This window comes from Vulpes vulpes, chromosome 4 (genome assembly GCF_048418805.1).
Source record: "Vulpes vulpes isolate BD-2025 chromosome 4, VulVul3, whole genome shotgun sequence".
In the NCBI taxonomy this organism is placed as follows: domain Eukaryota; kingdom Metazoa; phylum Chordata; class Mammalia; order Carnivora; family Canidae; genus Vulpes; species Vulpes vulpes.
In genome coordinates, this window is record NC_132783.1 from 115,586,978 (window position 1) to 115,613,446 (window position 26,469).

A 26,469-nucleotide genomic window follows, 5' to 3' on the forward strand; every position below is an offset into this window, starting at 1 on the left:
GACACAGTCAGGGGTTTTAATGCCAGCTCAACCTTAGTTCTGGGTATTCCTTTAACGGCTGAGCAGAGCAGCAGTCAGAGGTGAGTCGAGTTCTAAAACATGAAGACTGTCTTTCTTCCTGTGAGAATTTACTTTCTGTCTCTTTTGTTGGAAATTGCTCAGTTACCCGTTGATTTTTCAGAATATGCATTTTGTTCCTTTTCATCCTATTATTCATTATCTAATCCTCTTTATTTGATGTGCTCCACCATGGGCTTTGGTGCTCAATCCCCATGCCCTCTCATTAACCCAATTTTCTTTCTCATGATCTGTAACAAAATCATGACTCATATGCCTTTCCTGGCTCTATGCTATGGGCCCTGCATATTTGCCACAGTTAATGGGAACAAAAAGATAATTAATCCACCCAGGTACCATTACTTCTGTGGAAAAGTCTATTGTTCATATTTTTAGAAGTTGTAAGGAAACTTTTTTCAATAGGAAATTTGTCTTTGGATAGAACAGTAACATCCACATCCCTCTAGCTTCTGCTCATGGTCTGATTTTAATAAGCAGTCATTTACCAAGCACCTATTATATATACAGACCTGTGCTTAAAGAATAAACTTTAAAAATTACAGAGAAGACTTTTTTTCCCGATGTGGATGGAAAATAAGAGCACTATCCATAAGTAAATTTCACATAATTAAAATTTGTCCTTTTGAGTCCTGAAACTTAAAGTAGTCCCTTTTCACTGTAAAATTTCTACAACAAATTAAACATTTCCGGGATGCCTGGATGGCTCAGTGGTTGAGCGTCTGCCTTCAGCTCAGGACGTGATCCCAGAGTCCTGGGATTGAGTCCCACATCAGGCTCCCTGGATGGAGCCTGCTTCTCCCTCTACCTGAGTCTCTGCCTCTCTCTCTCTCTCTCTCTCTCTCTCCCTCATGAATAAATAAAGAAAATCTTTTTTAAAACCCTGACATTTAAAAAAAAATTAAACATTTCCTCATCTGCTTGAATAGAATATACACGTAACTTGATAGACCTCCTTCTTAATAACTTAGAGTCAGGTACATCAATGACTATGCAATGCCATGACACATTAATTTTCTTGAGGATCCACAGGCTTTTTGTTTTCACTTTAAATATGCCAGTAAGTGCTATACTTTGGGAAATCTTGAACCTTTTATATATTTACATGTTTTCTATTACCACCACCCATCTACACGCAGGCTTCCATCAACACACACACTGGGCAAAATCTCTACAACTGTTTGAGTATCTGCCTTCAGCTCCACATTCTGAATTGTACTTCTATGTACTTCTATGTCTTCTAAGTTCTGAGAAAAAGGTATAGTGGTTATCTACACCTATGGCTACCTACAATTCCTCCCTTGAATCTGGGTCAGCCCTGTGACTTGCTTTGACCAGCAGAATTCTCCAGAGATTATGCTATGCCAGCTCTGGACCAAACCCTTAGCAGGCTCAACAGCTTCACTTTCACCCTAGGAAGCCAGCCTCCATGCTATAAAGAAACTGAGAACAGACTGTGGAATAATGAAAGCCTAATAGACCCTGGGGTCTCCATGGGCACTGTAGCCACATTCCAGATCCCAGGTGAAGGTAGCTATTTGCATGGCCTCAGCTCACATGAAGCAGTTCCACCCAACTGGGCCCAGTAAAACTCCTATTCATGACCAAAAAAAAAAAAAAAAAGTTGATTTAAGCCAAAAAGTTTTGGGGTAGTAAAAATATCTTGAAATTATATATGATGAAATTTAAAAAGCTATAAATATGCATTTAGATCACCCTATAAATTAAGTATATCATACTTAGAGATGGTGGAATAAAAGGACCCTAAGCTTACCTCATCCCACAGATACACCTAGATAACCCTCACATGAGTGTAGATAATCCAGAAAACAACCAGAACACTGGAATAACAAACTCCACAACTAATGATGAAGAAAAGGCCACACTGAAGAGGGTAGGAAAGGCAGAGGTGTGGTAGGTAGTTAAAAGGGACTGTAGTCTTCCATGGGTGGGGAGGTATGGTTGAGTGGAGGGAGCCTGGGCATGGAGAAGTGAGAGAAACAGACTATCATACCAGAGAGCCTACACAGGGAAGATATAACATTTGGCTTTGAAAGTGAGAGGGGTGGAATTTCTGGATCCCTTACAATCAGAGGAGCTTAAAGTCTGGAATTTTAAAACTCAGAAGACTTGTTTCTGGGAGAGACCTGAGAACAATAGGAAGCTAAGTTCCTGCCCTTAAAGATAGCAGAACAAACAGCCTGTGGAGCTACAGTGTAGAAGCAGCAATTTGAAAAATTCCTGGGGCACACAGGATGGAAAATAGTTTACTAATTTCGATGTGTTCTGGATAGGCACAATTCACAGGGAAAGTCCTCCAGGAACAAAAGAGCTGGCAGGTGCCATCTCCCTCCTCTACTTATCAACATAAACACACCATCGCCTGCAAGAACCAGCACAGTGCCAATACTCACTACTTAACTTGCTTACACTGTCCCCTGTCCCCTTTCCCATGCTTCAGTGGACCAGCCCTTCCCAGTCATGTTTGCTTCAGTCCCAGCACTGCAAGATCCCTCCCCCAGAAGACCAGCACAAACACTGCTAACACTGAGTCTCCCTACCATGGAGATTTGTGGGGCTTCAGTCCCAGAGGCAGTGGCAGCAGCACTTATTTTGCATGCAGACCTGAATGTACTTTGTTAAAACTGTGTGCCCCATTCCTGTCAGAGACCAAACACTTTCCATAAAAGATAAAGTTGGACTGAAGGAAAAAACAACCACGACACAACAGCAGATACATGGAAAACAATAGGAGACACTTCCTGAAGTGAAAGGTTCTGGTAAAAAAAGGGACACCTTAATGCAGGGAACTCCAGGACCTCTTCATCATAATGTCACTACTTTCAAGAGCAGGAGACATAGCTGAATTTCCTAACACATAGAAACAGACACAGAGAGTTAGACCAAATAAGGAGACAAAAGAATATGTCACAAATAAAAGAACAGGACAAAACTACAGCACGAGATGTAAGCAAAATGGATATAAGTAATATGCTTGATAGAGAATTTAAATTAATGATTATAAAGATATTCACTGGACTTGAGAAAAGTGGAGGACAAGAATAAATATCTCTTAACAAAGAGAAAGAAGGAATGAATAGGAAATGAAGAACACAACAAATGAAAGTAAAAATACACTGGATGGAATAAATAGCAGGCTAGAAGTAGAAAAGCAAATCAGTGATCTGTAAGACAGAGTAATGGAAAGTACTCCAGAGGAGCAAGTAAGACAAAAAAAAAATATGCAAAATGAGAACAGATTTAGGGAACTCAGCAACACCAGCAAGTGTAATAACATTCACATTATAAGGATTCTAGAAGAATAAGAGAGGTAAAAGGGGCAGAAAATTTATTTGAAGAAGTAATAGCTGAAATCTGAGGAAGGAAGCAGATATCCAGATCCAGGAAGTACAGAACTACCACCACCACCTCCAACAAAATCAATTCAACCTTGGTGTAGGAGATCTACACTAAGACACGTGGTAACTAAGATGGTAAAAAGTAGTGATAAAAAATCTTAAAAGTATCAAGAGAAAAAAAATGCAGTTACAGACAATGAAACCCCGTAAGGCTACCAGATGAGATTTCAGCAGAAACTTTGCAGGCCAGAAGAGAGTGGCAGGAACATTTGAACTGTTGGAAGAAAACTACAACAACAAAATGCAGCCAAGAATACTCTATCCATCAAGGCTGTCATTTAGGATAGAGGAGAGATAGACTTTCTCAGAAAAACGAAAGCTGAAAGATTTCTCAACCACTAAACCAGCCCTACAGGAAATGTTAACAGGGACTATTTGAGTGAAAAAAGAAAGATCATAAGTAAAAGTAAGAAAGTAGGAAATACAAAAGCAGTAAAAATAAACATATCTGTAAAAATCAGTCAAAGAACTTACAAAATACAAGGATGTAAAATATGACACTATACATATGTATATATAAGATGTGGGGGACAGAGGAATAAAGAATGAGCTCAAACTTAAACAACCATCAACTTAATATAGGCTTCTATATGCAGAAGATGTTATATACAAACCCAATGGTAACCACAAATCAAAAACCAGTAATAGTAATAGATATACAATGAATAGAGAAAAAGGAAGTGAAGTATATCAGTAAAGAAAGCTAGAAAATTATGAGAGAGCAATAGGAGATCAGAGAAGAATTACAAAAATAACCACAAAACTAGCAGCAAAATGGCAATAAATACATATATATCAATAATTACTTTGAACAAATATTACTTTGAATGTAAATGGACTAAATGCTCCAATCAAAAGAAACAGGGGAAAATGGATTAACAAAAAACAAGACCCATCTATATGCTGCCTACAGGAGACTCATTTCAGACCTAAAGACACATCCAGATTGAAAGTAAGGGAATAGAGAAACATTTATAATGCAAATGGATATCAAAAGAAAGCTGGGGTAACAATACTTATATTGAACAAAATAGACTTTAAAACAAAGACTGTAACGACACAAAAGTGAAGGGGAAAATAATGAAGGGGAAAATCCAACAAGATGATATAACAATTATAAATATTCATGTACCCAACATGGAAGTGCTCAAATACATAAAACAAAGTATATCCAATTATGATAGAAACTCTCAACAAACTATGTTTAGAAGGAACATATCTTGACATACTAAAAATCTTATGTGAAAAACCCACATCTAACATCATACTAAAAAGAAAAACTTGAGATCCTTTCCTCTATAGTCAGGAACAAGACAAGGATGTCCACTTTTACCACTTTTCTTCAGCATAGTGCTATAAATCCTAGCCACAGCAAAGAGATAAAATAAAGAAATAAAAGGCATCCAAATTGGTAAGGAAGAAGTAAAACTTCAATTATTTGCAGATGACATGATGCTATATGTAGAAAAGGCTAAAAATTCCGCCAAAAAACTACTCGAACTGATAAATGAATTCACAGGATACAAAAATCAATGAAAGAAATCTATTGCGGGGATCCCTGGGTGGCGCAGTGGTTTGGCGCCTGCCTTTGGCCCAGGGCGCGATCCTGGAGACCCGGGATCGAATCCCACATCGGGCTCCTGGTGCATGGAGCCTGCTTCTCCCTCTGCCTGTGTCTCTGCCTCTCTCTCTCTGTGACTATCATAAATAAAATTTAAAAAAAAAAAAAAAAGAAAGAAATCTATTGCATTTCTGTACACTAATAATGAAGCAGAAAGAGAAATTAAGAAAATCCCATTTGCAATTGCACCCCAAAATAATAAAATACCTAGGGATAAGCAAAACCAAAGAGGTGAAAGATCTGTAAATTGAAAATTATGTAACACTGATGAAGGAAATTCAAGACAACACAAAGAAATGGAGAGACATTCCATGCTCATGGATTGGAAGAATAAATATTTTTAAAATGTCTTTATTCACCAAAGCAATCTACATATTTAATGAAATCCCTACCAAGTACCAACACCATTTTTCACAAAACTAGAACAGACAATCCTAATATTTTCATGGAACCACAGAAGACCTTGAATAGCCAAAGCAACCTTGAAAAATAAAAACAAAAGAGGAGGCATCACAACTCTAGGCTTCTGGTTATATTACAAAGCTATAGTAATCAAAACTATACGGCAATGACACAAAAATAGACACACATATCAATGGAACAGAATAGAAAGCCCAAAAATAAACCCACAATTATATAGTCAATTAATCTTCAACAAAGGAGGCAAGAATATACAATGGGGAAAAGACAAATAGTATTGGGAAAACTGAACAGCTACATGGAGAATAAAACTGGACCACTTTCTTACATCATATACAAAGATAACTCAAAATGGATTAAAGACCTAAATGTGGAACCCCAAATCATAAAAATCCTAGAAGAGAGCATAAGCAGTAATTTCTCTGCCATTGACTGTAGTAACATCTTTCTAGATAGGTCTTTGAAGGTAAAGAAAAGAAAAGCAAAAATAAACTATTGGGATTCCTTCTAAATGCAAATTTTCTGCACAGCAAAGAATTAATAAAGCTGAAAGACAACCTACTGAATGAGAGAAGATATTTGCCAATGATATGTCCAATAAAGGGTTAATATCCAGAATACATAAAGAACTTATACAACTCAACACCAAAACAAATAAACAAACAGTCCAATTAAATGATGGGCAGAAGACATAAACAGACATTTCTCCAAAGACATACAAATGGTCAACACATACATGAAAAGATGCTCAACATGATTCATCAGGGAAATTCAAGTCAAAATTATAGTAAGATATCACCTCATACCTGTCAGAATGGCTAAAACTAAAAACTCAAGAAACCACAAATGTTGGAGAGAACACGGAGATAAAAGAACCCTCTTGCACAATTGGTGGGAATGCCAACTGGTGCAGCCACTGTGGAAAACAGCATGGAGTTTCCTCAAAAAGGTAAAAATAGAACTATCTGACAACTCAATTATACTGGGTATTTACCCAAGGAATATGAAAAAACTAATTGTGTTTATTGCAGCATTATGTATAATAAAACTATGCAAGCAGTTCAAGTGTCCATCAATATATGAATGGATAAAGAAGATAGTATATTCATACAATGGAATATTATTCAGCCATAAACGAGAACAAAATTTTGCCATTTGCAACAACATTGTTGGATCTAGAGAGTATAATGCTAAGCAAGATATGTCAGTCAGAGAAAGACAAATACCATATGATTTCACTCTTACATGAAATTTAAGAAACAAATGAACAACCCGGGGGAAAAAAGAAACAAACCACAAAAACAGACTCTTAACTATACAGAACAAACAGATGGTTACCAGAGGGGAGGTAGGTGGGATATGGGTAAGAAAAAGTGAAAAGGATTTAGAAAAAAAATATGTGTATCATACTTAGTAATGTACTCTGATATCTAGTTAGAACGGTCAGAAAACTAGTTTTCCCATCTATCTAGGTAGAGCTATATTCCATAAAGTTGGTGTTAGGTTGTGAAAAAGCAGAGAAATGTCTGTTCTTAAATTTGTCTAAGGAAAAATACAAAGGTAGGCTGAATGTGGTATAAGACTAGATGGGAACAGGAGACTGGTTAATGAAACCAAAAAAAAAAGTTACATTAGGAACCAAGAATATAGAGGCGAGAAGGAATGGGTAGTAGAATGACAAAGAATCATAGGAAGATTCACTAGGTAGCTGAGACCTTGTTCTGAAATGTTTTTGAAACAATAGAATGTCAATTATAAACATGGATTAATGTAAGAATAGCTATTGCATCCTTAGCTGTGACTAACTGGAAGCTTACAGTTTGGCTTAAAAGGCTTTATAAACACAAAGTTTTAAGTTGATTCAAGTATAAAGTTGGCAATATTCAGTTAATCTTTTAAACAAATATATTTTGAGAACCTGTTCCAGATGATAGATAAACATCTGTGGAAAACATAGCCAAACAACCTTACCTTCTTGCAGATTACATTTTCTTTGGAAGAGAGACATAACAAGCCTAATAAGTAGGTCAATTATGCCATAAATTAGTTAAGAGCCATGAGAAAACAAACCAACCAGAATTATGATAAGAGATCAGAGAGGCATTATAAGTGAGTGGTAAATCTAAACAGGGTGATCAAGTTCAGTGTCATTGAGAAAGGAGGATGTGAGCACAGACCTGAAGTAGAGGAAGGAATGAAGGATGTGCAAATTGGGTAGAATAAGGTACTGTGCCTGGCTGAGGCAGAGCCACTGAAATGTCAGAGTCACACATGCCAGGAGCAGGCCTGGAATGTGTGAGGAACACAGAGGACAATGTGGCTGGAGTGGACCTGGTGAGAGGGTAATGGCAGTAAGAAAGGTATGCATGATCACAGGCAACAGATCTTGGAGGCCTTGACACCACTCCTAAGGAAGCTTTTGGAGGTAGTATGAACAGAGGAGTGATAGGATTCATTTTTTTAAATATCATTCCAGCTACTATGTTGAGAATCAACTATAGAAGAACAAGGGTTAAAGTAGCAAATGTATTTAGGAGGTTATTTACTTGATCCAGTAGAGAACAGTGACTTTCATCAGGTTGGTGCATGTACATGTGCGCACATGCACGCACACGCACACACACACACAAATGATTGGAATTTAAAAGAACTTTTGGAGAAGCACCAGTCACAGGATCATAAACAGGACATTGAAGTTTCTTTCTAAGCCTGAGGCCTTAAGACCTTGGGTGGACATTTACAAGGGGGAGATTCTGCTCACCTCAACATTCTAGTCACTCTTAAGAGGCTCCTTAAAATTTTACCACCAGAATGGTTTTTAAAATAATTCAATTCTGATTTAGATATGAATTACTCCTGGGGCCCAGACTCTATAAATAATTGTCATTACATATCTCTGAATGAAGAAACTAAGAAAACTGAGTATTGTCATAGGTAAGGATGGGAGGAGGCAGTTGGACATGCTCTACACACATCCCAAGAGAATCACTTTCTTTTAGGTGGAAGTTAAGGAAAAATTGATTACAAAAGAAAAAAAAAGTGATAACTACAATCATCATTGGGAGATGTTGGGTTTGTTATGGAGAAGGTTCCTCATTTTAGTCAACAAAAACATGAAAGGGAGATGTGAGATAGATCTCCCCATTCTGCAGTGTGCTCCTTCTCTTTGACTTCCAAGTCTTCAGTAAATGTAGTGAACTCACAACATGCTTTAATGCAGGGTGTGTATTTGTGTGGTGTGTGCATATATGATGTGTTATGTAAAGGGACTGGGGAATGCATGCAAGAAGGCTGATACAACAGGCAACTCACAAGGAGGGCTAAAATAGTATAGGATGCTATGTACGCCAATAGCAAATAATAGAGGCAGCTATGCCAATGGAAAGCTGGGGAAAAGGGCCAGAATAAGAAGCCTCTAAGCTGAGACCTAAAGAATGAATAGATATTATCAAATCAAGAGAGAGGATATGAAGAAGAAGAATATTCCAAGTAAGAGCAACACCATATGTGAAGGCCTTGGGGTAAAAAAGAAGAGAATTGGCTTTTTCTAAGAAGTAAGCAAGGTCACTGTGGTGTCATGGGAGAATGTGCATGGAGCAAACCTCATAAAGAGTTAAAGTTGAGGCAAGACAGTGGGAGTCACTGAGAAGTTTTATGTTGGGAACTGCTAGGACTACATTTCTATTTTAGACAATTTCCTCTGTCTGCAGTGAACAAAGTAAGAATTACACAGGAGTCTAAGAGAAGAGGACAGTGGCCTGGATAGTGGAGATCAAAAAAGTAAAAATATTTTTTTTCATAAACATATTTAATGCTATGGGAAAATTCAGACAATAAATTCACATTATAATTTTGGTTTCATACATTTATATTGACATTTATATTTCTGTCTTATTGAAGGCATAAATTAAGTAGATGTACTGATTGACCATATGTGGTGAAGTGGGAGAGAAGAAAAGATGGTGGCCAAGTTTCCTTTCAAAACAAATGCATATCCTTTACTCAATTCATATTTTAAAAACAACACTTCAGATTTTAGAGGCTAAGTAGTATACAGTAGAAAGAACATAATACTGCCAGGTAGAAAATTTAAGTTCTATTCTCAGTTTTGCCATTGGCTATGTAACCTTCCCTTGCTAAAGGAATCAAGAGGCCTCACCCCGCATGAGGTAGGAAATCCACTGATCTTTGAAAAACAGGAGGCTTTTGCTTGATGGTGGGAGCCAGGCTAGTGCCACAAACAAGAGGAACATCTCTCTCTCTGCCTCTCTGGCGGAGAGCCACATAATACATTGATTCCATTTGGCAGCAGCAAAGTAGTTAATGAAAACTCCTCTTTCAAGATGTGACATGTTCCGCGTGAGCTGTCAAAAGGAAAGTTTACATAATGAAGAGTACTGGCATGGATCAAAGCCATCTGGAATATCCCAATTCCCCTCTGGGCATCTTGTGACTAGGGAGTCCTTATGAGAGCAAAGCAGAGGGATGAATTCTGGTTCCATGAACCGTTAGCCAAAGGGATTGGCTCTTGATACTAAAAAGTTAAGATTAGAGGTTTGATTTTTAGAGGATCAGTGAACATAATATTTGGATAGAGGACCACCCAGAACACGTTCACTGTAATTCTAATAACAAACAGTCCTCTATTTCAAGTTGTCTTCATCTCTACTCGCTCTGTGGTTTAGTTGGCTTAGACACACGGTGGCACTCCATTGCTCAATCCCAAACAAGTGGCTCTGGAGTGGGTATACAAAATATGTGAGTCCAAATAGAGAAAATCTCTTTTCTGGAAATGCAGGGGCCAAGGAGCTGTCCCTCCGCAGCTGTCCTCCCTAGCAACCACCCTCCCCCGTGCCCCACCACACACACACAAACCACTCTTAATTTCTATCTGCAAATATGTAGCTCTAGGAGCTAACTTGCATTTCTCTGACCACTCTGACAGGGGAAGTTCACAGAACAGTGGCAGAATTGAGACTAGAGTCTAGATTTCCTGACTGCCACTCTCATGCACTTTCTGTTGTGTGCTGCTTAATCTTTAAAATATCCAACGTTCTTTTGAAAATATGAGTTGTGTAACTAAGTGAAGAGATGGCTTATCTGACAATGGAACCAATCAGGAGAATAAGGAGATGAGTGATGGGTCATTATTTCATTCTTTAGGCCCTGAAGCCAGCCCTGTCTCTGGACTTTTAAGTTATGGGAGCCAATACATTCCTTTGATTTTTAGGCCACTAGGAGTTACATTTTGGTTATTTATAATACAAAGATTCCTAACTGACATATAGATTTTCTTTCTCTGAATCCAAAGTACTGTTACACCTAATTCATGGTTTTGCCAGCATATGACATTTAATACAGAAGAAAATATAGAGGAGAATCTGTACTCTTTTTCCCTCCATCAGGGAAAAGAACAGAAGAGGAAGACCAAGAAGAGGGAAAAGAAGAATGCAAATGTTCTGAATCCAAGAAGTCCATAAATGTTCTGACTTCAAATTCTGTCCATATCATTCAATATCCCAGAACATGACAGAGGGGGCTCTCAGGGTACATGTGAGTAAGAGGCAGATTATGCTTTGTCCTATACCTTCCTTCTAATGAGGCTGTTTAGAGTTTGAAATGACAAGATGCATGTGAAAGAATTTTGGCAAGTCTACAGCCTGATAGTCTGGTATCATGATTAGCTCAAAATACATGCTTTTATTTATATGCTCAATTTAGTATCACACTCTGAAATGAAAAACAACCTGCCAATGCAGAATACATGTACATGTTTGGTGTTGGACTAGGCAAGATGAGAAGTGTGAATAGTCATTCAAGTCAGTATTAGTCATTAGAGATTAGTAATCAGCACATCTGGAGTATATATTGCTCTTTTAATGAAAGATCTATTTCTAGAGAACAAAGCACATAATGACATCTTACATTTTTCCGCCATCAGATAAGGTGATTTCCTGGGCTCTAGAACCTGCACTGTGTACCATAGATCTACAGAGAAAGTATATAAACATTTTCCCAGAAGAATTTATATTCTAAAATGCAAGTTCTTTTTTTTAAGATTTTATTTATTTGAGGAAGAGAGAGAGAACATGCACAGGAGCAGAGAAAGGGGCAGAGGGAGATAGAGAGGGAGAAGTAACTCAGCTGAGTAGGGGGCCCAATGCAGGGCTCCATCCTAGGACCCTGAGATCATGACCTGAGCCAAAGGCAGTCACTTGACTGACTGAGGCCCCAGTCACCCATAAAATGCAAGTTCTTGACAATTTTTAAAATTAATGAAGCTCACAAAAGTGACAGCTGAAAAAACATAGCTATTTGTCATCACTCTTACTATAGGCATTTCATCTGCATATTGACTATCTCCATGCATAGATCACTAATCTCTATAGTCTAAATATATGTGAATTTAGAGAAGAAACTCGAAATCAAGAAATGACAGCTTTGAAAATAGTTAATTTATTTTCAGTCAATTTTCTATTCTCTTCTTTACCTCCCCTGTATTTTCTTTCAAAAGCTATCAGGAAATAAGTGTTCTCAGACTTCATAAGCTACCTTCCTTTTAGAGATGTTTAAAAGGGAGGGGGGAATAATTATCTTACTTTTAGCCACTTAAAATTGATTACTCTTATTAATACAACACTTTAAATTAGTATTTCATTTGCTTTACTTCTTGCAAGCATGGGCCTTGTCTAAGTTTTGTTTCATGGTAGGCAACGTCATTTTCATAGTGAATCATATAACAGAGTAGGCAGTTGATCGAATGTGATCAGTAGGTGCTGTGAGGTGCTCCAGCACATGCGCTGTATGGGAAATGACCCATTAGGAAGTGACCATGGTGCTAGAAAATGGACCCAGGCACTCAGGAGATAACATGGTATTCTTCATGGAATCAGCACACACACTGCTTGTGGCTCTTTCCTCTCTTCCAACTTTTTCTTGTAGACACTACTTCTTAGCAGCCTTCAGCCATTCTTTTTCACTCCTTCAAACATGCCAAGCCATTTCCCTGTTATTGGGCTCTTCTCTCTGTTCCCTGAGAACCTTTAATTCCTTCTGTGAGTGACAGATAGTAGAACTATGCTGTGCAACTCAGATACTGGCTCCATGCTGCTTTTTATATTTAAATTAAAATTATAGTTGACTCTTGAACAAGAGGAGTCTAAGGGTCCTGACTCCCTCTAGTCAAAAATCTGATTACTTTTGACTACCCCCAAATGTAATTACTAATAGCTTACTGTTGACTGGAAGCTTTTCTGAAAACATAAGTAGTTGATTAAGACTTATTTTGTAGGTTTTATGTGTTATATACTGTATTCTTAAAATAAAATAAGCTAAAGTAACTGTTAAGAAAATCATAAGGAAGAGAAAACACATTTACAGTGTCGTACTTAAAAAAAATCCACATGTAAGTGGATTGGTGTAGTCAAACCTGTGTTGGTCAAGGATCAACTGTGCATAAAATTACAAATTCTGTTTGTCACACTAGCTACACTTCAATGTTCACAGTAGCTAGTGGGTATTATACTGGACCGCACAAATATAGATCACCTCCATCACTGCAGAAAAGTTCTATTAGATAACATTATTCTAGAAAATAAGTTCCTTTAGGGCAGAGCTCACTGTCCATCGTGTTCCCTGTTGTATTCTAGTGCCCATCACAAAGCCTGGACTGTGGTAGGTGCTCAAATATCTATTGAATCAAAGTATAAATAAATGGATTAAGTAATGAAAGGATTACTGAACAACTACTAGTAAGGAAGATCTTACATTAAGATTAAGAACTAGAATGGATAGTTAGGGTCAGTTATTTGAAAAGGATTCAAATTCCAGCCCTGAGTTGGATAGGTTGCCATAAAATACACTATGTATGTAATTGTTGGTTGTTCCCTCATCTTCTTCCCACACTAGAACAAAGGCTCCCTGAGAACAGGGAGTTCTCTTATTCACTACTGTGTCCTCAACACCCAGAACAGAGCCTATCTGTGGTAAGGAAACGTACCAGCTTGTCCCTTTGTGCATCCTCATTTTCATCTCTAAAAATAAAATGAAAATTTCACTTTTAGAAGACGGTGCATATCCATTTCCAAAATACTTCACTTATATCATTACCTTTCATATTGCCTTCCCAATTTTGTTTTCTTAAAGAGATGTTTTAATCTATAGATCTTTGTTTTAAATCTATAGGTCTCTCCTTGTTCTCAGTGACTATTTGACACTGAATGTGGTGTCCAACTCCTATTGCCTTTTCTTCACTCCTCAGGCTGTGGCCGTGCTTAGCACTTCCTCTTTCAATCCACATCCATACCAGGGTGTCTACTTTTTTCATTTTGACAATTAGCTGTCACCCCATAGCTAAGGATCTAGTGGCTGCAAATGAGTTAAAGTGTTCCTTTTCCAGGAAAACAGGAGACCTCAGCAAGATTTCTTGGAGTCAACTTAATTCTGAATCTTAGTTACCTCTGCAAGGCTCAGATTCGACCTCTTCTCCTTCATAAAGCCTTTCCTTTCTCTCAGAATTAAATGTGAACGTGCTTTTGACTTGAGCCTAAGCACATGCAAAGTCATTTACTCAAAGTCAGAAGATGCCCAAGCACAGCACCCCAGAGTCCATCTAGACCACAGTCTTCCCTATATCCGCTCACAGCAATTCATCTATTCCTTTCCTATGACAGAGATTACCATCTATCTTGTACTATAATGATTTATTCTTGGGTCTTATCTCTATAAGACAGCAATTCATCTTTATATATCACTCAGCCTTACACAGAATAAGCACTCAATAAGTGATTTTCATGTGAATGAGACAGAGTGTCTTGCGTTGGGCCCATGCTTTGGATTTCATATTCTTAGCTAACAATATCTTTGCAAGATGGGAAGAGGAAGTCTTTCAGTCTTGTGAAATGAAAATAACAAACTTTCTGTGAAATATACAGGACTTAATATTGTAGGATTTAAAAGTGATCAGAAACTCCACCCCAATCTAAATTTTCACTCATGTTAGCCTATCATTGTAAGGACAATTGGTAGGGGGTAGGAGAAGCCAAGTTATAAAAAGTGGCACTTTAAAAAAAAAGATTTTATTTATTTGAGAGAGAGAGAGCACATCCACACAAACCAAGGTAAAGGCAGAGGAAGAGGGAGAAGCAGACTCCCTGCTGAGCAGGGAGTCCAATGCAAGGCTTGATCCCAGGATTCTGGGAGATGTTTAGCCAACTTAGCCTCCCAGGCACCCCTGAAAAGTGGCACATTTTTATTATTTAGATAATAAGTTAGAATGAAGATCTTGTTAAATATGGGTTGAAGAGGCCATTCACGAAATGACACCCACAAAAACAAAGAGGGTCATGAGACTCGTAGAAAGGTAGTCAAGACAGATAGGGGCTTTTTAAACTAATTATTCCCTCCCCAAGTTATGGCACAGACCCTGTTGCTTCAATGCTCATTCTCCTCAATGTTATCAGCCCATGCTTACTTCTGGTAATAGTTCCTAAAATTTCAGCATTTAGACACATACATTTGAGTTATAGCTTTTTTTTAAAGATTTTATTTATTTTTTCATGAGAGAGGTAGAGTACTGGTCACAAGACACCATCAAGTCAAAGGGTGGGGCTAAGGTCTTTTGAGAATCTCCTGGGGAAAGACATTTTCTTCCTTTTTTGGAGGTTTACTGAATAATCAGAGTGAAGTAATCCTAAAGTGATTGAGGGTCACCACATAGAATCTAAGAACACCAACACAGAGGAAAGAAGAGATAAAGAAATGGAGAAATATATGGTCCTTATGATACCACTTAGATTCCTGATCCATCTATATCTGAAGCCAGCCAGAATCAACCCTGAATATTTTAAGCACATGAGCTAAAAACTCTTTTTTTCTTTTGCTAAAGCCAGTTTGATTTGGGCTGCTGCCATTTACAACCAAGCAAGATCTGAGTAATAACCTAGTTTACTAGGAAAAGTGGTAGGACCAAGAGTCAAATCTAAGAATGTCTCTCAAGTTAAAATTTAGGTGAGTTTTTCATTGTATCACAAGTTCTCATTTGAGGTGGGGAGGGGCATGAGATTTCAGAATCACTTGGAAGAACTTTTCTAATAGATACATTTACTCTCAATAGTCCCCTGCCCCCACGGAAACTAGAATAAATGAAAACTGAGGGATGGGAGGAAAGAAGGGAAATGAAAAGTATAAGCAAATATACTTTGAGAAAACTCCCTGGGCAGCCTGGGTGGCTCAGGGGTTTAGCGCCGCCTTCAGCCCAGGGTGTGATCCTGGAGACCCGGGATCGAGTCTCATGTCAGGCTCCCTGCATGGAGCCTGCTTCTCCCTCTGCCTGTGTCTCTGCCCCTCTCTCTCTATCTCTCTCTCTCTCTCTCTCTCTGTGTGTGTGTGTGTATTCTCATGAATAAATAAATAAAATCTTAAAAAAAAAAAAGAAAAAAGAAAAAAGAAAACACAACTCCCTGAGTGAGTCATACATCCCTAGCTGTAAAACAACTCTACTCTCTCAGGTTGCTTTGTTACATTGAGTGCCATGGGCTCCATTATGGTACAGCAGTGAGGCTCCAATTTAAAGCACTGTCTCACACTTTATGAATCAAATATCTGGTTTCTGAACTAGCAACAATGAACTATGCATTGGAGAGTTTTCCTTCCTAAAGGAACAGATCCACTTCTCTGGGTCCCCGGAATAAAATTAAATTTTACAACTGCAGGAGCAAAGTGCATAACAATCAGGTTTCTGGAGAGTGAAATCCACCAATGACTACTGGAGGGCCACTTTGTCTCCTCACCAAACAGAAATGATCATATCCTCAAGGATGTAGAACAAAGTACCAGTTGTCAGCTCCTGTACAAATTTCTTGTTCTTTGGAATGTTTACCTAATTTTGCACAGATTAGGCTATGTTGTTAATAGATCTCAGCCATATAAAGGTAATGAAAATCTACTTTTGGATATTACCTAGAAAAAAACAGCAGGGTTTTACAAAGGCTTTGGACTGAAAAGCTAAGACAGACTGTTGGGCAGGTCTGTGCCTAAAGCAGGAATGGCAAATAAGCCAACTCTGAACACTTAGCAGTGCCTGCCAGGAACACAAATTGAAAAGAACTGTGAAGTCTCCTATAGATCCAATGGGAAAGGATATTAGATCAATTACTGATGTCTATCACAGTCATGGAAAGGGAAAGTAGTAGCTTGAGTGCAATCTACTTATCCTCTCTGACCTAAACCGTCCACGACTAACAAAGGCCTGCAGTTTTATTTTTCAACTTGTACAACTTTGTGTAAATATTCTCAAATATGTGACTGTATTGGCACTTGGCCATTATTTTGCAGCTATATTTCAACAAATTGGCTTATTTTGAGAAATAACCCTTAAGCTGTGTCAGCCACATCCACAGCTACACCTTTACTGACTTTTTCAGGAAAACTTTTCTTCCACAATTTTCTTCCAGTTTGTACAAGTGAACAGGATGGATATAAATTGATAAGTTTCACCTTTAGGAAGAGATACCATATCATTCTGGGAAAAGCTAAGTTACATAAATTAAATTTTATATCAATCTTCCTTCTTCCAATATCAGCTCTGCATCCTTATACTAATCATTTGGCCTTTCTGGCACCTATTAGCTGTGGGAATGCCCCCACTGAAATAATGCATGTAAAAATGCTCTGGCTATTGGGAAGTACTATATAATTAGGACTTTTTACTCTGGAGAAATCACTATGTAGCATTCAGAGATCTTTTGCTAATTGCAAGCCCCTAAAAGTCTATCTATTTCAGTTTCACTGAGGATTAAGTGAACTCAAACTCACCATGCAGGGTGACAAGTTTGGTGAGAACTCTTAAATTGACTCACCTGATACCTTTAGCCTTGTCACCCTGCTGAGAATTATTCCAACCTCCTTCCAGGACACTTAGAGTTCTCTTACTGAACTCCCCACTCTGATCTATCTTTATCTCTTACTAGAATAGAAAATGTTCATGTTGCCATTGTCGATCCTATAAAGCTGCCATTCTCATTATTCCTGCCCAGACTACCACTGTTGACTCTATCCTGAGCCTATTAACACAGGTTCCAAACTCCTCAAACCTCTAGCTTTGTTTATCTTCTATTGAATTATGTGAGCAATGTGCATTGGCTCTATCTTTGCATCAAACCGGTACTTTGGGGAGTTGTCATTTTTATATCCACATGTCTCTCCTTGAACCCTTCTTCTGTTCTAATTTTATATTTTTCTCACTCCCATCTGTCTTTACTTTTTTAAAACTATAAAACTAATTGTTATTTGGGGCTTGTAGATAAGAAAATTAATGTCCATAAAGGCTAATGAGAAGTGTCCAAGGTCACAGAGATCGTACATATTGAGGATAGAATTTGAACTCCAGTGTGCATGACTTAAAAGTGCCCACTCCTTTCAGAGTATAATAGTGCTTTTCAAATCCTCAGTCTTCCAGCTGTCTTCATCCTGTACCTCACGTCACAACTGCACTAAAAAAAGTCTATGACAAAATCTGTTCATCATCTAAGACACAGATACACCATTATTGCAAGCACAATTTAAATACTAAGCAGCATTGCTGAACTTGATGATTTGGGACAAAATCCCAAATATCTAGGGGCCTTTAAGAAGAGTAATAGGGGAAAAGCTATAGGTCAGCATTACTGGTCACTTGTTTAGGACAGAATAAGAATTTTAAATGTGTCCATTTTGCTAGCTGGAAATGAATATGCAGGTCAAATCTTTATGGTTTTCATAGGTTATGTCAGAGGAGAACAGAAGTACTCCATTTTGTTCCAAAACTCTGGACTTGGGAAAATTACCAGGTTTAAAACTATAGAACCCAGAGTTTATTTTCCTAGTCAATAATTTGAGAGTAAGTGAAATGAAGATCAAGAAGGTCAAAGGATTACCCAACATTCAGGACTGCTGATACTTCTCCAAGTGTCAGACTTATAACAGACTATGAGATCACACATATGGATTCCTTAGCTGAACCCAGTAGTGCTTGGTGATGTAACTGGCCGACATTCGGGACAAGCTCCTTCCTTATGTAGTACAGTCTAGTAGGATATAATTTGGGAACTTGCAGCCCCTGGGTCATAGTTCAAGCAGGACTGACTGCAGCTAAGTAGTTTTTCCACATATCCAAACCTACGCTCTTTTGGTGAAACTAACATTGCCTAATGTTCCTTAAAGCAATATTTCTGTAAGAGGTCAGCTAGTAGGTGCTCTACACTTTCAGCAAGTCTGTAAAATATAGTTCAAACATATTTAATTTGTTCAGATTTATACTATCATTTATTGGTGCCTTTGCTATGTTAATGAGCCCCTTGACACTAAGAAATGACTGTATATTACTTTTTTTTTAAGATTTTATTTATTTGACAGAGAGAGAGTGACAACACAAGCAGCAGGGAGTGGGAGAGGGAGAAGCAGACTCCCCACTGAGCAGGGGAGCCTGACACACAAGCTCAATCCCAGGACCCTGGGATCATGACCTGAGCTGAAGGCAGACGCTTAACAGACAGAGCCACCAGGAGCCCCAACTATATATTACTCCTCATGCCTTATTGCACACTAAATAGCACAACTGACCCAAGGAATACAGTTTGGGAAACTGTGCCCACTACTCAACCCACGGTTTGGATTAAATGCTTCACACACCAGACAGGTTTCCTCTTTACCCTTTGCTCTTGTTTTTTAATGAAGCCCTAAAGAACAGAAATCTCTATAACATAACTAGTGTTTATACAAACTCAGGAGCAAAATAAAAATGCCAGTGAAAATTAGACAAATAGAACAATAACAAACAGCCTTAGCTCAGTATTTTTCTTCCTTCATGTAGCAAAAGATTGCTTCTTATGGAGTGAATTGAAGTCTGCTCCATAACAGGTACTTTGGTAGGGACAGACATGAACCAGAAGACCCTGTCACAAGCCTTGAAGGGCTGTCAATGGCAGCTACAGAATTTATAGACATTAGAAATTAGGGCCAATTAGTCTGACAGGATGAATGGGGACTTGGGGAGAGTTTGGTGACCTGCCTTGATTTTGAGTGTGCAGAGCAACATCACTGCTACATTGAATAAATTGTTGAAGGGCAAAATTTGGCAGGGTTGAAAGAAATTGTGGAAAGATGATATCCCTGAGCCTCCCCTTGGTTCTGCCATTAGAAACAGGCCTTGTAACTGGGGAGACACATGACAAAACAGATTATCATACAGAAAGGAGTGCTCTAAACAAGGAACAGCATATTGTGCTCAGGGAGACCAGAACAGTTAATTTACTCTAGGGACATTTTAATCTACATCCATAGCAGAAAAAAATATTTCAAATTGCTGTTAGATAGCCATTTTGCAAAAAGAAAACACAGTATTCTCACTTGTTGCCCTACGGAAGGAGACATTGTATAACACAGTCTCTTGAACAAAAATAAAAACAATGTACTGACTTGATGCTTAGTCTATGTACTTTCAAAACTTTTTATTATCAGAACTGGACTGGGAACAGAAAATGCATGTTCTTTTACTGTCTATCCTCAACCAAATGATCTTAAATCCTTTTATCTGGGGATTCAGTTTCTTCACCCATATTTTGGGAGAATTGAACTACGGTATCAAGAAAGTCCATCTTGGCTTTAAAATAATATGATTTTATAATATTCTTCAATGCTTCTTAGGATTCAGATAGTGGTTAAATAATTAGGCTCTGAGTATAAATCCCAGGTTTGATGTTTGCTGTTTCTGTGATTTTGAACATTAATTAATTACTCCTTCTTGGTCTTTTTTCCCTAACCTATAAAATAAGGATAATAAGAATACCTGCCTCATATGTTTTGGAAAAGATTAAATCAAAGTAATGCATTTGAGTACTTCAGTTACTTGCTACCGCCTAGTTGCAGGTCAATACATAGAAGTTACCAACACTAATATAGCTTTAAGTTTTACGCAGAGTCTATTTCAATGACTAGTGTACAGTGCTCATTGAACAGGGCACATCCCAGCCTGTGTTCAATCATTAACCTTATTTTTACTTCTTAGACCTAGTTCTATGCAGAACCTTATTTATGCAACATATATTTAATGTAGTACTTATTAAGTGCTGGATACTCATCTAAACACTTGAAAAACATGTCATTTTATCTTCCCACGACCCTATGAGTGGGGTATTATATTAAGCGCTCACTTTATAAATAAGAAAACAGAGGCACAGCGTGGGTAAGTAGCATGCCCTAAAGCATGTGCCAACAACTAGTTTGTACCAGGGCTAGGATTTGGACCCATGCAGCCTGGCTCTAGAGCCTATACTCCTAAACACTGACCCTGCTAGCCTTGTATATCACTCACCACCCGCTTATCCCTTCCAGCATGGCTTACTGTTCTCTCAGTGGTCCAAACAGACCAAGCTTCCTGGCTCATTCACACTGCTATGAGCTCACCTTCCCTCCCATCACTTCATAAGTTACCATGTAGCCTCTCCCAGGTCCTATGTTAACCTTAATAGACATCATTCAAGGTTTGCAACTCTCTCCTGTGCAAAGTTATCAGTTTTTCCTTCACTTACTCTGTATTCTCCTGTCTGGGTCAATACCACTTAACACAGAGGGGTCAGGGTAACAGATTCTTATTTCTCATGCGTCTGGCCCTGCCTACTCTTACTAAATTATAATTCCAAGAGAACAGGATCCATAGTATCCTTCTGCATTGGGGTCTCATGGTTGGTTGTAGGTCTTAAGATAGCCCTAGAAAATTCCTTCTGACTTGAAACATTAGGATGCATGCCTTTTATTTGATGTCATTTTTCCCCTTAAGCAAATTTGAGAACAATGGAAACTGAAGTCTCAGTTGACAAAAGCTAGTCTAGAGTGACATCTGGTGGCCATTTTTTCAAAGGTTCACAAATACTGCTCCTTATAGGTAAGGTTCATTCCTTAGCGGAAAGTTGCATTATCCATCAAAGCATATGTCACATCTTCTTCACAGGAAGAGTCAGATGAGATCATATGAGCAAAATCCCTTCCATACTCAATAAGTCATAAAAATATGGAGCACTTTCCCTTCAGAAGGAGAGACCACTGGTACCAAGGCCCAAGTTTAGAGATAGAAGTTGAAGTCTCATAGTCCAGTACTTGTTGTTAGCTGTTAAAGAATAGGCAAGTCCCATTGCCCCTTGGAGCTTCAGTTACTATGTAAATGTTTTTAGATCTGTGTTTTTATGTATATGTTTTTTCCATATTTTTATATGTATATTTTAATACTGGGACTAAACTCAAGCTATACTTTTCTTTCTATAAAAGAGTATCATCTACAATATATAGAATTTCCCCTAAATTTTAAGTGCCAAGTTGGTAGTTATCATCTCCCATTTAAATACCACCTCTTTTACACAAAATGAACCAAAATCAAAAGGTTAAAAGTAGTCACCTAAAAAGTGGTAACAACAGTACCATTCATACTTGTAAGAGCAGCAATAATACCTAACATGTGCCATGTCAAGTATTTTTGTATCTATGTTGCCTCATACTACTGAACGCAGAAGCTGAGAAGACACCAGCACCACCAGAGAGTCACAAACTGCACATTGTGGCCCAGGATGCCACAGGGAAAGTAGGGACACATGAAGGCGTGGGGGACACACGATCCCCCATAAGATCATCCGCCTTACCTGAGGACATCAACACTGGACTAAAAGCTGGCCTGCCCTAACTTTACATTCCGTTCCTTTTTCCAACAGCCCTATCTGTAGTCAGATGGGAACAGAACAATCCTCAAGTGGAAGATGAAGTGTGTAAGGCATATTAATATGCAAGGCTAACCTGCCATATCCCAGCTTCTCCGCTAGAGGCACCCAAGACCAAGTCAGGCTCAAACTGGGGCGGGGGAGAGGGCAGAGAGTGTAAAGTCTAAAACTGGAAGCAATATTGAGGCTGTGATATCAGACTGAACAGATATTTTTGTGCATGGAAAAATGAGACTGTTTATTATTATTGAACACGACAGCAGAAGCTATGAAACTCCAAGTACTGTCAGGGCTATAGAAAAGAGTGCACAGAGTGACAGACGGTAAGAAAGAATAAAGTTGTTTTCTGTTTGAGGCTTACCCCATCCAGTTCATTCAATAAACTGCATTTACAGTCTTGGACTTGCATAGAATTGTCCATTTTGAAAGATGAGTAAGCAAAGGAAACAACCCAGCACAAAACCTCTGAGAGAATGGGACAGACCTGGAACACAAGAGATAGTGAAGAAAAGAGTATTTTACAACTGCTTTTCCCTGTCAAGAAAATTACACAAAACATGAATGCTCTGAAACAGGACAGAAATCTGTAACACACAAAAGAAACTAGTGGAGCAAAGGAATACTACCATTACACGAACTCTATGAAAGAACTAGGAGTTACCCAAAGCACAATACTAGGTCAGTGACATGAAGGTAGGCTTAAGGAAAAAAAAAAAAAAAACAAACACACACACACACACACACACACACACACACATAATGCTTAAGTTTAAGTTAAAAAAAAAAAGGACTTGATTGGGATGAAAATGGTTAGAGAAAGTATAGCAAGTACCTGGAAGGAGACCATGGAGGACCACTATATGAATAATTGTTCTCCTGAAGAGAAAACAATAATTGCAATAGAAAAAAAGATTATTCGGGATGCCTGGGTGGCTCAGTGGTTGAGCATCTGCCTTCAGCTCAGGGCGTGGTCCTGGGGTCCTGGGATCAAGTCCCACATCAGGTTCCCTGCAGGGAGTCTGCTTCTCCCTCTGCCTAGGTCTCTGCCTCTCTCTATGTCTCTCATGAATAAATAAAATCTTTTTTTAAAAAAAAGGAAGAAAAGATTATTCAAATAGGCACTGCATGAAAATATATATAGAAATGAAGCAGGAGTTTCTATGAAGGTCTGAAGTTTCTGGTTTTCTGGGAGAAAAAGGGTCTACTCAGAGTTGTTTTACTTCAAAATCAAAAGCATCTCCTTTCCAGCCAACACTGAGTGATGGGGATCTCTCAGGACAACTGGCACAAGTGGCAGCCCCACCATGAGAAATGGGAATAGGAGCAGAGATACCACATTACCAACACTGAATTGATGCCTGCCACTGTTTTAGGGAGGCAACAAGTAGCATGCCTTGAGGCTGGACACAGGGAACTTCTCCTGGAGTACCAAGTGCTGTACATACAAAACAAAGATTACTGACATGGACTACAGTATATCTAATAACCAACTGGTCCCACCAAGACCCCAGTGAAGAATGGAATCATTCTCAATAATAGCACATTGTCCCAACAGTGGTATGGGTCCCACTCTGTACTGTCCTTGCACTGTAAGAAGGGAGTCAAACAGACTCCTGAAGATGAAGAGATTTTAAACACAAAAATAAGAACAGTTCAGAAGAAATAGGATACAAAGACAAAGGAATGCCAAAATCAGCATCTTTTGGAGGAGCAGTTCCAGCAGAGCAAGCTTCTTGAGTGCACAGCTTCAAGGCCAGGCCAGTGTAGTCAAGCATGTGGCTATGCGCCAGAGAGCAGAGAGCTGAAGCTCTGAGGAAAATCAGGCCCCAAAAAGGGGCCTTCCCCCACCCTCCAGTTGCCCCTAGGCAATAAATAAAACAATACCAACAAAAACAAAACAAAGCATAACAACAACAACAGAAAAAAAAAATAGAATACAGAAGAAGTGGTTACTGAAAGAAAGGTAATCTATATTAAGCCCGGACTTCTCAGTTTACATGCAAGCAGTTGGCAGAGCTTTGCTGTATAGTTTGGACAGGGAACTGTGTATTTGTAGAACATGGTCCCCAAAATATGAAGGATACATATTTGTAGACTTACCCTGCTCTTCTCCTTTCAACTCCAAACTCATTCAAGTGCCTGTTCCATAGTCCATGGGATTATCTAACAGACCACTCAAAAGTACAATTTCTAAAACCAAACAGCCATCTTCTTCTAAATACTAGGTCTGAGTTTCTCTAAGTTAATGAAAACTACATTTCCCGGTTACTTGGGCAAAAAAACCAATAGAGTTGTATTTGATTTAATTCCCTGATCCTCTACCTGTTTCTCTACCATTCACTGCATCTATTTAGAAATCCACTTTTTATTGGCTCCATTGATGGCTTTCTGTCTTTACTTTCATCCTTGCCTCCAGTAGTCTGCTCTAGGGGTGATCCTATGCTTCATCATCTAAGTCAGGGCATTTTGAATGGGGAAGGCACCAGGACAATAGGCATAAACTAAGACTGTCTTGCACAAGCCGGGTCATATGGTCACCCTATTTAATCTCAACACAACAGCCAATATGTCTCTTTAAAACCTAACTCAGAGTCTGCCCTCCTCTTTCTCAGCTTACTTGGTATAGAGGCCAAGGTCCTCTGGATGACCAGGAAAGCTTTCCATGACCTGCCTCCTTCTCACCCAGAGGCCTCTGACCTATCTCCTCTCTTTTCCTCTCCCTCCCTTTGTTCAGCCCCAAGTTCTGCTTTTATTCTTTCCTGTCATGCCTACTTTCTGCCTCAGAGCCTTTGCTTTGAGGTTCCTTCCACCCAGAAGGCTCTCTCCACTGGCATTACATCTATAGGACTTACTCTTTTAGTATCTTCCAGTCTTTGTTCAATGTCACCTTCTCAGTAGAATCTTCCCTGACAATTCTATTTGAAATTGCAAACTCCTCTCCTAGCCCCATGTCCCTTTCACTGCTCTTTTGTATAACACTATAACCTTCACATATTCTATAATCTTATCATGTTTTACTGTTTCTTACCACCCCAGCCCCACTAGAACCTAAATTCCTTGAAGACAGCATTTTTCTCTTTTTCTTTGATTTAGTACTTATGGTACAACAGTAAATGGAAATAAATGAAGACCAAAGGAGAATAAGCAAAGGCTGTTTATTGTGAGCTTGCTCTAGCAAGGGAGTCAGCCACCATTGCTTCATTTTCAGAGACTTAAAGGCAGGCAGAGCATTGGGAAAGCTTTATAGTGAAAACAGATTTCAGGTGCATCCCAATTGGATGCTGTTGTCAAAGAGAAGCTAAAGGTGGGCTTTTTATAAGTAGGACATGTATGTGATCAGTCAAGGGAGCATCTTAGGCTTTCTCTAGTTGGTTCTAAAATGGAAGAGAAGACTAGTATTAGGGAATGGCCAGTTATTAATCAAGTCCTGGCCATTTTGGACTAATGTTACAGAAGACAGCAGTCTGATTTCCTCCAAGTCTGACTCGGAGAGGTCTGGCTTCCTGGGTGATGAATGTAGACAAGAGGACTGATTTTCTGGGCAGAAAGCTGCAGGTTGTGAGTCAGAATTCTGGCCATTGTCCACTTGTGTATTCAGTCTTTCAAGTACCTGGCAGAGAGAACAGGGCTGAATATTTGTTGAATGAATGAATATCATTTGATTTCTACACAATCCCAAAATTTGTAGAACTAAATATACTTCTTAAAGATGGAAATATACATGATGGAAATATGGATAAAAATATGGTGATTATAAACTATATCATTTAAAGTCTTGATGTTATGGAGATGGCCTCTTTCCCTTAGACCCCATGAACCAACCTCTACTAACTTCAAACTCTACTGTGGCAGCTTCTTCACCTCTGAAGCCTTCATAAAATTGAAGAGAGTTAGGGCCTTGATCTGGTTTAGGGTTTGGCTTAAAGAAATGGTGTAGCTGGTTTGATCTATCTAGATGATTCAAACCTTCTCCATATCAGCAATAAGGCTATTTTCTTTTCTTATAATTTGTGTGTTCACTAGAAAAAGGAAATTGGGAAACTCTAAGCCCTTAAAAAGTACTGGAGCTGAACTTGAGCTCCTACATTTAACCAGGAAACTCAAAGATGGACATGCTGGAAAAGTCTACCCACCAGCAAAGAGCTTTCCAGAAATCCTGGCTTCAAATGTCTTCACATATAGTAGCCCTTGA

General features: G+C 38.7%; 1 pseudogene; it reads left to right on the plus strand.

Moving 5' to 3' along the window:
- The first annotated feature begins 1,882 nt into the window (after positions 1 to 1,882).
- On the plus strand, positions 1,883 to 26,469 carry LOC112928208 (small ribosomal subunit protein eS8 pseudogene; annotated as a pseudogene).